Source organism: Xenopus laevis, chromosome 4L (genome assembly GCF_017654675.1).
Source record: "Xenopus laevis strain J_2021 chromosome 4L, Xenopus_laevis_v10.1, whole genome shotgun sequence".
Classification (NCBI taxonomy): domain Eukaryota; kingdom Metazoa; phylum Chordata; class Amphibia; order Anura; family Pipidae; genus Xenopus; species Xenopus laevis.
This window is the reverse complement of record NC_054377.1, coordinates 102,960,948-102,974,404: the sequence shown is the minus strand read 5'-3', so window position 1 is coordinate 102,974,404 and position 13,457 is coordinate 102,960,948.

Below are 13,457 nucleotides of genomic sequence, written 5' to 3'. Positions count from 1 at the left end.
CCATTCGATAGTCGAAGTACTGTCTCTTTAAAAAAAACTTTGCCACCTAAAACCTACCAAGGTGCAATGTTAGCCTATGGGGAAGGTCCCCATAGGCTTCCTAACAATTTTCTGATCGAAGGAAAATCGTTCGATCGATGGATTAAAATCCTTCGAAATGTTCGATTCAAAGGATTTAATCGTTAATCGATTTTTCCTTCGATCATTCGATCGTAGGAAATGCGGTAAATCCTTCGGCTTCGATAGTCGAAGTCGAAGGATTTTACGTCGATGGTCGAATATCGAGGGTTAATTAACCCTCGATATTCAACCCTAAGTAAATGTGCCCTAGGGAGTTTGTGCAAAATTTTACAAAATATGTGGACCTTTGTGTGACCCAGACATCTCGCTTTAGTAATCCTGAAATAATCCAGTGTCGCCACTCATTGAATTTCAAGATACTCTGTAGTGATTGTGGGAAGATTCTTATGTTGGTATTGTATATTTGTGGAATTGTTCCATTCAAACTGCACTGCATATATGTATGATTCAAACTGCAATGCAAATATGTATGTTTGTTATTCAATAAAAGTAATAATAAAAGTAATCCTGCGTTTAAAACAAGATGGTCACATACTTTAGACTTTGTTTGCTGTTTTGCATTAATGTGATACTCTGCAGCTGTACTGTGTATAGATGAATATGTATGTTATCCGTGTAGTAGGACAGTGATAAAAGGTACAATCTTTGTACTTTCACAGTGGCAAAGGTAAAGCATAATAAAACACGGTAAAGCATAATAAACTAGGGGAAACTGTGGAGGAAAGGGCATACTTCTCATCTTTGTATCTAATCACTGCAGGAAACAAAATAAAGACCGATAAAAAGGTAGCAGTTAGCTAATCAGGTACCAGTCTATGGCTTGAGCAGGGAGATTGACTGTTCACTATAAACTTTAGAAGGAAGGATTCTATGGTTGTGTTGCAATATATAATGTGAAAATGGCACGCTGGGAAGGGAATGACCATTTTATGATCGGATATATACATGAAGGTCTACAGTAAAAAAAGATCTTGAAAGTATGTTTCCCATAGTTTCTGCAGAATTTATTTTGGGGTGCATATTTCCTAGCATCCACTCTAAGGAAAAATGTAAATGCTATTTTGAGAGATCCCAATGAAACTAGAATGTTTATCCTGAGGAGACTATGGCATCATGACAATACCCTCATCCACAGGGCAGCTAGCAATGATAAAGTCCAGCAATGTTGGAGACAGATAGGCTCCCGACTTAAGTTACAACATGATTTTTAATACTCAACTATATGTATATATATATATATATATATTGTAAGCTTCGGGATCCACGACAGACACTTCTCTTCTCTTTAAGGCAGTTTATTTACACACAGGGGTGACCATTTCAGGATACAAAACAAATAATAAAAATAAATCCTGCCCACTGGGCGCTACCTTTACACATGAAGAGTTCCCTTACTAAACTGGGCCCCTTGTGGACTACCAGTAAGCAAACACATAAGTAGGGGTCACCCCTGTACTCACGAATCTCCTGGGGGATTGCTCAGCCTCCTGGCCTTCCTCAGTCAGACAGACAGACCCTCTGTCACTTGGTCTCCTCTCTCTGCACCTTGCAGTAGCAAATGGCACCCCCCAGCCCCTCTGGGAGTTCCTTACATAGGCAGGTGTCCTTCCTGCTCTGTGTCCTGCTCTGAGAGAGCTTCCTAAATACCTTTCCACAGAACAGCCTTCCTGTGGAAGATGAGCTCTAATCCAGGAGCTGGACTACTGGATCGGAGTACCTGGCTTGCCTGTTCTTTCCACAATACTCCAGCTTCCAGAACCTGGCCGCCAAAACCTTTATCGAGAGAACCTATTCTCTCTTTATGAACACCCTTCCTGGTGCCTACCTCTCCCACTAAGGAGAACTTAAAGGTAAAACACACATTTTCCCACATTGTTTTGGTCACTCTACCACAATATATATATATATATATATATATATATATATATATATATATATATATATATATATATATATATATATATATATATAAAATTCTCCAATGAGTATCCGCACTCCAATATATATATATATATATATATATATATATATATATATATATATATACCGTATATACTCGAGTATAAGCCGTCCCGAGTATAAGCCGAGGTACCTAATTTTACTTCCAAAAACTGTGAAAGCTTATTGACTCGAGTATAAGCCTAGGGTGAGAAATGCAGCAGCTTCTGGTAAGTTTCAATCAAAAAATTGAGGGTTTCTGCTCCCATTGGAGGTGCCGGCGTCTCGTTTTGGATGCCGGCGACCATTGTTGGACACCGGCGAATATTCTTGGAGACTATCCTTGGACGCTGGCGACTATTCTTGGACGCTGACGACTATTCTTGGATGCTGGCGACTATTCTTGGGCGCCGGCGACTATTCTTAGACGCTGGCGACCGTTTTTGCGCTTGACCCGAGTATAAGCCGAGGTAGAGTTTTTCAGCATATTTTGGGGGCTGAAAAACTCGGCTTATACTCGAGTATATACGGTATATATATATATATATATATATATATATACATATACATATATAGTTAAACAACTATAATTTATAATCTATGAATTATAATCACATCACAAACCTTTCGCTGTTTAATATACTTAGTTTAAAATAATCGTGATTGCCAAAAAAATTGTGATGATGAAATTCAAAACAAAACTGAGTTTTGGATTATTGCAGTTGAGAAGCTCTGAATGATTTTGATCACACCGAACCTTCTGCAGACCCTCCAGGACAATTTGTGAAGGAAGCCTGGGCAAGTCTGTGCTCAGCTGTAGTGAAATACAAAAACCAAATGTTATTTACTTTTTTTTATTTACTTTTTTGGAGAAAACCTCAAATGTGTTAATGTGTAAAGTCAATAAAAACTTAAACATAGCATACAAAAATAGCACAGCTCCATTGATTTTCAATGTAAAATCTTGACTGTTTTAAATACCTTGAAAAAATATTGAGTTGTTTGAAGGCTGAAGAGACACTTTCTGTGGACTTCATTCAGTTTTTTTTAAGACTTTTTCAATTGATAAATCTCGATAAACTGAAACTTGAATGTATCCGAGATCCAGTTTTTGGTAAGATTTTCTCAATTTGCAGAAAAATTGTGATCTTGAATATTAATGCGTGCGCTGGGGGTTCAGCTGTAAAAGTTGCTTACACCATTTCCTTACAGAATGTGTGGTACTGTGATCTGAAACTATTGTAGTGGCTCCTCACAGTGGGATAACACTTTATGGTGGTCATTAATTTTTTTGGATGATCGTAAGTCATCACAGAATATACAGAGGTCTTCAGAGATCAGAAAAGAGAAACCTTTTGTCAGGTAAAGCTACTGTATCTCCAGATGATTCATGGCTTACTGTCACTCATGGATGTGATGGCATGTCTTTATTATAACATATCCTCATCAAGCCCCATCAATACAATAGGTCCTCTTTGAGAGTTGTTTTTTTTCTTTATAGTCAAGTCATAAATAGTTTATCATATACCATTTTCACCTAACCACTCAGAAACATTGTTGCTGGTTTATAAACCTGAATATATTGAACAACTGTAATTGCCAATAGCACTCAACCAGCAATTCATTTTAATGGGTTACAGTTTAGAAAATGAAATCAAGGTTCTTAGTAATTGCTACCACCTATGTTGGTAAATCCGCGTCACTGTATCCCTTGTTCGTTAACAGATCCTACATAAAATTATATGATCATCAAAATAAATGGCTGTGCTTAAAACAAACCAAAGTATCACCAAGTATCACAAAGTTATTTGAAGTCTTCGGCAAGCATTAAAAGAGAATAATAGAGCATAATAGATTTTTTTCAATAACATGTATGTTATTTATGTGTGTTTTTTCAGAAGCTCAGTAGTATTCAGGGCCTGAATAGAAGAAGAGCAATTAAATATATGATAAACGATAAAAAGGAATCAGCACATTTTGGTGACAGTCAGTGATCCCCAAAACCTTATAGCATGTTTAGTTGCTGGTTGGAAAAAGGCAGAAAGAGTGAGACCAATTAAAAAGTGTTGTAAGAGAAGTGCTGGGCAGACAGTAGATGGAGTGTATATTTCACCAATAATGAAAAGTTACACGCACTAGCTCCAGGGAAAATGTGTGCAAAGAACTCGGTTTGCCGTCAAAGGTGCAAATATGTTGATATTAAATACCATTTTCTTAGATCTGTAGTAGGCGAAGGAAACATAACTCTTCAGTATTGTCCCTCAAACAAAATGGGAGCAGACGTTATGACTTAGCCAGTAACAAAGTTTAAACTGGGATAATTTGTACATTACATATTTGGAGTATAAACCAGTGTACTATACATTTATGCTAAATATGTATTTCTGTAATATGAGAGCAAGTGGGGGTTAATATATGTATTAATGTGTGTGCTCTCATACAGATGCCATAGTAATCTCATACTGACATAGTGTCATCTAACTTGACCTTTGTCTGCTAATGCAGAAGTGTTAATAAAGTTATGTCTTCTTGAAGCAAGAGAAGCATGGTGTCTAAGTGCAGGTTCTCCTCTGTCTAAAAGAAAGCTGCAGGTTAATGTGTGATTAAGCTACCGGTTATCCCATCTCATAAGCAGAATGGCAACACTATAGAGAGTGTTGTTTAACCTTGTATTAGACAAGTTGGCCTACGTTTTGTTAATTTGAGTTTTTCCTTTCTTGAATGAAACTGACCTTGGGCTGGTTGCACCCTATTTTGGGATTTGTGAGTCACTGTGTGGGTGTCTGAGCAAGAGTGAGACAGGTCTGCCCCAGGAGACCAACATCCCACTACCTATAATCCCTACGGTATCTTAAATAGGATTCTTCTAAATCATAAAAGTGTATTTAAAGATGAATTTCCCCTCATTATATACTGTATGTATGGATTGTAGTTATATTATTACTCCTGGTGAGTAAGTTCCTTCAGGAATCAGATTTTTACCGGTTAATATTTATGCTATCTTTTTTTACATGGTATCTGGCAATGTGAAAACCTCTTGACAAGGAGACTCCTCAATTGACCCTTTTCCTTCAGTGATCAAAATGGGATCAAGATGGGCAGACATAACTGAACCTTACCTTTATCTGTTATTTGCCATCAGCCTCAGCCTCCTGTCTCTGGATTCTGACACTTGCTGCCTTCTGGGACACTGCCTGGATATTGACAATTATTTTGCATGTTTCCCAGCAGTATCCTTGGTCTGCTTTCTAGAGTAGTGTAGGAACTGGAAGAGTTATTGGCCTCACCTCTGAACGTAAGAAGATGGCACCTACTCCCTTATCTAAAACATCTGCTATTACCAGAATGTGACAGTATGACTATTTCTGTATAACAGACTCTACTGTGATGGGAGCACAGAAATTATGTTTTGCCAGAAAAGATAAAACATATAAATGTGATTTGTGCAAGTAACAAAGGGCACACAATAAACACCAGGGCCAAGGTTAAAGCAGTGAGTCATGGGGCTGTTCATCTAAAAATGTACTGTATGTCTCAATTCATTTTATGGTTCCTTAAGCAGCATTTCCTTTAGCATTGAATATCTAACCTTCTTCCTCATGTGTCTCCTGTATATATGGTTTTTTTTTTTTCCGGTATGTCTTCTATCTGTATAACTAATGTATTGTAATAAAGCTTATAACCGAAAGCAAGCACATTGCTTGCATTGGATTTTTTCCCCTGAACCCAACATTTTTATCCACGATTAATTTTGCTTGGTTTGCCTGGTGTAGAGTTGCGCTTGGTGAAATTTGTCCAATTACACAAGTGTGCTCAAAATTGTTGGAGTGGGGTTTATGTCTAAACATGATTCTATAGAGTCTACTGCACCTATTGACGCAGCCCAGAGTGGAAACCCTAGAATTACCTCTACCTTCAGGGTGGTGGAAGCTCCAGGTTACCATGTGTCAACAGGCCCAAATGTGCACAATACCGTGTAGGAACAATGGTACCTGGGGCATGTTTACACAATAGTACCTTTAATAAATGTCATCAGCATGCACAGCGAGTATGTCCATGAGATCAATAAGTGCCCATCTTTTTTACACTTCTGCATTTCCATGATAGCTGTAGATGTTTCTTGTTGGAACTAAAATACTTTATATATGTTGTAGTTGGTGGGCAATTCCTGTATATGTAATAGTAAATACTGTATATACACAATGTTCTTCTAAGACCCTTTTTGCCAGGAACATTTAATTGCCCACCACCTGGCCCCCCTACATCCCCCACTGCATGTGCTGCATTATATTGTTTTATTCTAAATCCAGTAAGACTGGACCCTTTATTTGCCATAATGCGGGGTCCTTTCAGCTGCCCCAGAAAACTGCTCTTATGAGGCAAAGGGATGGGGGAGACACATAATTTTTTTCCGTCTGCCGGCTTATTCTTTTTCCACTACTTTTCTCTGGGGATAAAACTGTTACATAATAACCTCATCTGTCATTCTTTTAAAATAATGCTTCAGCAAGATTTTATTATTTATCATATATGATTCTGTGTTGTATGTTGCCATAAAAGGGACAAAGACCTGTCTACATTGTACCTTTCTGAAACTGGTTATGTACCGCTTTATTTGTTTCTGATTCTGTGAACTTCAATAAAAACACAGTTGAAAAAAAAAAAAGACCTAGATTCTTGGCTGTAGCATGGATTTGATGTCTTTATTCCTAACTGATCCTCTAACTATATTTAATATCTTTCTTAATTGTTTCTTCCTTTATCCATTTTAAACAAAGCCCAAACTGAATAATTATTAGGATCTACCCATATTTTGCTTCTCATTTTATTTTGAGCGGATACCATACCTGTACATGAAAATAAGCCAGGCAATAATGCAAGTAGCTAAAGAGCATGTACCCTGCCCTAGGTGGCACACTGGAGACTTGGATAAGGTGAACCATACAAGATTAACTAAAAAGAAAACTAGCTCACACCTTAAAAGTAATCCATACAGTTATTTTTCATATAAAATTATAATGCCCACAGTTTGAAAGAATATCCAGTTTTATTTAGATTGGTTACATTCTAACATTATATTTTTACTTCTACTGAAAATGGAGCTTTATCAAAATGGGCATTTTCCTGGAATGCAGTGGAGTCAATGGAAAGGCAAAACTACAGTTCTGTAATAGCATAAACATTACCATGACTTGTTAGAGAAGCTCCTTTCCACTATGTTAAACTGTTCTTCATAGAAAATAAAAGGCTTCTATGTTGCCAACTTCTTCCAAACCCATGCCTGTACAGCTCCTTACATAGACAGTGGAGGGTTGGGGACGTGACATCTGTGTTTTTTTTTCTGGTGCAACAGACCGCTGTTTTTTTTACAGTGAAACAGAACAAATGTGGAAATTTTTCCCTCTGCACACCATTTTTAAAAAGTAAAAAGCAAATTAGAGGGAGCATTGCATCCAGCCAGTGAATATATTCTTCCTGAGAAGTTGAACCATATTCTGAAGTATTTATTTTGCCAGTGAAACGTTTGCAGGGAGTATAGTCCACAGTTGCTCAAGATATTGCAATGTGCCATATGTGTAAATTGACATTTTGGAGGGCTACACACTCCCGTTTTCCCTTTCCATGCATACATATGGAGGAATGTGCAATGCAATCTTCATCTGTTACTCTTCTCTTGTTCTCCAGGTTTCTCCTCATTTCACTGATTCTTTTTCTTCTGCCATAACCATGTCCTCTCATTTTCTTTTGTAACCCACAGTTTTCCATTTTTTTCCAGTTTTCTCCAGCTTTAAATTTAAAATTTCTCCTTGCTCATTTCTTTGCCCCCAGTTTCGTCCCTTCTCCGTTCTGTTCTGGTCTCTATTCCCTTGCCCTTCCCCATTCTTACCTTCTCTCCTTCTCAAAACCATTATGTCGTGTCTGTTTTATGTTCTCTATTTTTCACTCCCTCATGCTTCTAGTCACCCATTTTTTCCCCAGCCCCATCCTTTCAGATAACACAGGCAACCAAAAAACTTGCAGTAGGAGATTGAAATCAATAATTAAAATAGTTTATTTTAGACTGCAATATATGTACCAAAATATATGTACCAACAAACTTCCAGAGAGTAATTCTCATGATCACCTCCTTTTTTTAATATATTTATACATAGTAACATAGTAACATAGTAAGTAAGGTTGAAAAAAGACACATGTCCATCGAGTTCAACCTTTTTTATTTTTTTTATTTACCTATCGGCCAGTTGATCCAGAGGAAGGCAAAAAACCCATCTGAAGCCTCTCCAATTTGCCTTAGAGGGGGAAAAATTCCTTCCTGACTCCAAAATGGCAATCGGACTAGTCCCTGGATCAACTTGGACTATGAGCTATCTCCCATAACCCTGTATTCCCTTACTTGCTAAAAAGCCATCCAACCCCTTCTTAAAGCTATCTAATGTATCAGCCTGTACAACTGATTCAGGGAGAGAATTCCACATCTTCACAGCTCTCACTGTAAAAAACCCCTTCCGAATATTTAGGCGGAACCTCTTTTCTTCTAATCGGAATGGGTGACCTCGTGTCAGCTGGAAAGACCTACTGGTAAATAAAGCATTAGAGAGATTATTATATGATTCCCTTATATATTTATACATAGTCATCATATCACCCCTTAAGCGCCTCTTCTCCAACGTGAACATCTCCAATTTGGCCAGTCTTTCCTCATAGCTAAGATTTTCAATACCTTTTACCAGCTTAGTTGCCCTTCTCTGTACCCTCTCTAATACAATAATGTCCTGTTTGAGTGATGGAGACCAAAACTGTACGGCATATTCTAGATGGGGCCTTACAAGTGCTCTATACAGTGGAAGAATGACCCCCTCCTCCCTTGACTCTATGCCCCTTTTAATACAGCTCAAGACCTTATTTGCCCTTGATGCTGCTGACTGGCATTGCTTGCTACAGCCAAGTTTATCATCTACAAGGACTCCAAGGTCCTTTTCCATAATGGATTTGCCTAGTGCAGTCCCATTAAGGGTATAAGTGGCTTGGATATTTTTACATCCCAGGTGCATGACTTTACATTTATCAACATTGAATCTCATTTGCCACTTAGCTGCCCAGATTGCCAGTTTGTCAAGATCATGTTGCAAGGATGCCACATCCTGGATGGAATTAATAGGGCTGGATAATTTTGTGTCATCTTCAAACACTGATACATTACTTACAACACCCTCCCCTAAGTCATTAATGAACAAGTTAAATACAAGTGGACCCAATACTGAGCCCTGAGGGACCCCACTAAGAACCTTACTCCAAGTAGAGAATGTCCCATTAACAACCACCCTCTGTACCCGATCCTGTAGCCAGTTTCCTATCCACGTGCAGACGCCTTCATTAAGCCCAACAGACCTTAGTTTAGAAAGCAGTCGTTTGTGGGGCACAGTATCAAACGCTTTGGCAAAATCCAAATAGATCACATCTACTGCCCCCCCCACTATCCAGAATCTTACTTACCACATCATAAAATGCAATCAAATTCGTCTGACAGGACCTATCCTTCATAAAGCCATGTTGATTGTTGCTCATAATGCCATTCATTAGGACAAAATTTTGAATGTGATCCCTTAACAAGCCTTCAAATAATTTGCCCACCACAGATGTCAAGCTTACTGGCCTATAATTGCCTGCTGAGATCGTAATCCCTTTTTAAATATTGGAATAACATCAGCTTTTCTCCAATCCATAGGCACCATACCAGATGACAGTGAATCTGAGAAAATCAGAAATAAGGGCTGGTCTAAAACTGAACTAAGCTCTCTTAGAACCCGGGGGTGTATGCCATCAGGCCCTGGAGCCTTGTTTACATTAATTTGTATTAAAGCTTTTTGAATCATATCCTGAGTCAGCCACTGACTAGATTGAGCTGAACCATTCGTGCAGTTATTAAGTGAGCCTGTGAACCCAGACTCCTCTATTGTATACACTGAAGAAAAGACCTGATTTAACACATTTGCCTTTTCTGTATCTGTTACAACCATACTGGTACCATTATTTAATGGAGCAACACTCTCAACCTGCATCTTTTTACTATTAATATATTTAAAAAACTTTTTAGGGTTAGTTTTCACCTCCACTGCAATTAACTCTTCATTTCTTTTCTTTGTTTTTTCGTTCCGGATTGCTGATTTACAACATTTATTACAGTGGTTATATTCATTAAATGCAGCTTCTGTCCCTACAGATTTGTAGTTTTTAAATGCCTTTCTCTTCTTTCCCATTAACTTCTTTACTTCTGTATTAAGCCACACAGGATGATTCTTAGAGCTTCTACGTTTAGTCCTTAAGGTAATAAATTGAGAACAGTAATGATTTAATATCATTTTAAAGGACAACCATTTCTGTTCTGTGTTTTTAGCTGAAAACTTATTGCTCCAATCAATGCTCTGTAGGGCAGCCCTCAAGGCACTAAAATTAGCTTTTGCAAAATTCATGGTTTTTGTTGCCCCAGTATATTTTTGTTTTTTGCACCAGACATTAAAAGATATAACATTATGGTCACTATTACCCAGGGGTTCAATGACTTGCACATTTGCTATAAGTTCTGGGTCATTTGAGATCACTAAATCAAGAATATCATTTTTTCTGGTAGGCTCCTCAACAACCTGTGCTAAAAAATTGTCGTGCAATAAGTTTATAAACTTGTTCCCATTAACTGATCTAGCAGTACCGTTGCTCCAGTCAATATCTGGGTAATTAAAATCCCCCATTATCATTACTTTACCTAAACTAGCAGCCTTTTCTATTTGCATTAGGAGCTTTGTCTCTTCCTGCTCACTTACATTAGGGGGTCTAAAGAATACGCCTACAATTAATTTGCTGGATTCTTTACAATTGGTGAAGAACTCCACCCATACGACTTCTGCCCCCTCATTTTCTAACATAACCTCCTCCTTTATATGAGCTTTTAAATCCTGCCTAACAAACAGACATACCCCTCCTCCTTTTCTATTGCCTCTGTCCCTCCGAAACAAAGTATAGGCACTGATATTTACTGCCCAGTAATGCGACTCATTCAGCCATGTTTCGGCCACACCAATCACATCATATTTTCCTTCCAACACCAGCAGCTCCAGCTCTCCCATTTTACCAGTCAGACTTCTTGCATTTGTAAACATACATTTAATACTGGCACCATATTGAACATATGACATGTGGTCCTCCCTATCCTTAACAGTATCCCCAGCCAAATCTCCCCATTTTCCCTTTCTTTGCCCACTATCTCATCTAACCTGTCTACCACTGAATCTTTTACGGAACCCTCCCCCCCCACACCTAGTTTAAAATCTCCTCCAACCCTCTAGCCATCTTCTCTCCCAAAACAGCTGCCCCATCATCATTGAGGTGCAGCCCATCCCTAGCAAAGAGCCTGTAGCCGACTGAGAAATCAGCCCAGTTCTCCAAAAACATCAAACCCTCCTCCCTACACCAATCTTTCAGCCACGCATTAATCTCCCGCTGTCTCCTTAGTGTTGCTCGTGGCTCAGGTAATATCTCTGAGAAAATTACCTTGGAAGTCCTGGCCCTCAGCTTTGAACCTAGTTTTTTAAAATCATTTTTGAGGACTTCACCACCTCCTATAGTGATACTATCAGCAGCAGTAGGTGCTTCATCTCAAGTATAAGGCTCCTAAACTGTCTCTCATAACTGCAATTGATCTTCACCTTCAAGATGTGGGCTTTTTCTTTAATTTTATTCTGATTTGTAAGATTTGTGTTTGTGCCCTTTTTTGCTGAAGTTTTTGAACTTCCCCTCTACCTGTTTAGGTGTAAACATTCATTTTGTATGCTCACAGAGTAGAGAGAGAAGAAAGACTACTCTTGATTAATCTGCAAATAAGAAGCATTTACAGCTCCAGTTTTGTATTTCCTGGAGAAAAATCTGTACTGCTGAGGCGCCAGAAGCCCCACTCCTGGGAGCACAGAGTCAGGCAGAAGCTCCGCTCCTGGGATTACAGAGTCAAGCAGAAGCTCCGCTCATGGGAGAACAGAGTCAGGCAGAAGCTATGTTCCTGGGAGCACAGAGTCAGACAGAAGCCCTGCTCCTAGGGGGGCAGAGTCCGAAAAAAACCCTACTGCTAGGGGGACAGAGTCAGGCAGATGCCCTGCTCCTGGGGGCACAGATAAGGCAGAAACCCTGCACCTAAGGGGACAGAATAAGGCAGAAGCCCGCTTCTTGGGGGCACAGAGTCAGGCAGAAGCCTCTCTTCAGGGGCACAGAGTCAGACAGAAGTCCCGCTCCTGGGGGACAGAGTCAGGCAGAAGCCCAGCTCCTGGGGACACAGAGTCAAGCAGAAGCCCCGATCTTAGGGGCACAGAGTCAGACAGAAGCCCTGCTCCTAGGGTGACAGAGTCAGGCAGAAGTCCTACTCCTCAGGGCACAGAAGCCTTACTCCTTGAGGCACAGACTCAGGCAGACACCCTGCTCCTGGGAGCACAGATTCAGGCAGAAACTCCACTCCTGTGGTCACAAAGTCAGACCCCACTACTGGGGGCACAGAGGCAGGCAGAACTCACATGCTGGGGCCCAGGTTTAAGGCAGGGCTGGGGAGTCGGCACTGGAACAGTCACAGGTCAGGGAGCTGGAACTGAAGCAGCCTAGAGGGAAGCCAGCAGGAGCCAGTGAACCAGCACTGGAACTGGACAGGGCACACACTGAAACGGAGCTAGCACAGGACCCAGAGGAGGCTTGAGGTAGGTTGAGACAATCTTCCATTGCAGAGGCAACAGGACTAGAACAGTATCAGAGATCAGAGAGAGGAGATTTGAAGTATAGTAAATTATCTGCCCAAGACCTAGCGCCCCCCCCCCCCTCCAGCAGGAAAAAGATAATTTCAGTAACTTGATTTATAGGGGATTAATGAAATTTTAATACAGGTATGGGTTTCGTTGTTCGGAAACCCATTATCCAAAAACATTCAAATTACAGAAAGGCTGTCTCCTTTAGACTTCATTTTAACCAAATAATCCAAACTTTTAAACATGATTTACTTTTACTCTGTAACAATAAAACAGTACCTTGTACTTGATCCCAACTAAGATTTAATTAATCCTTATTGAAAGTAAAACCAGCAAAACATTTCGGTGGGGCTTTATCAAGAATAACCTCTTCTTTATTAAGAACCATACAGGACATTGATCCTGATTTCATTTTTATATACTTCTGCTTATATCTACCATTCATTTAATGAAAGGTCAATCTTGCAACATGACACTGACAGGCACTACTCTCCTTATGCAATACCTTAATTGCTGCCCCTATGTAATGGAACATCATTTGCATTACCTAACAGGAAGAATGACTCTGTTTTGGAAATGCTATAAACAAGATATTGCAAAGTACAAATAAGATGTTATCAGGCATCAACAAGGTGTGTGTTATATTTATATATATATATATAA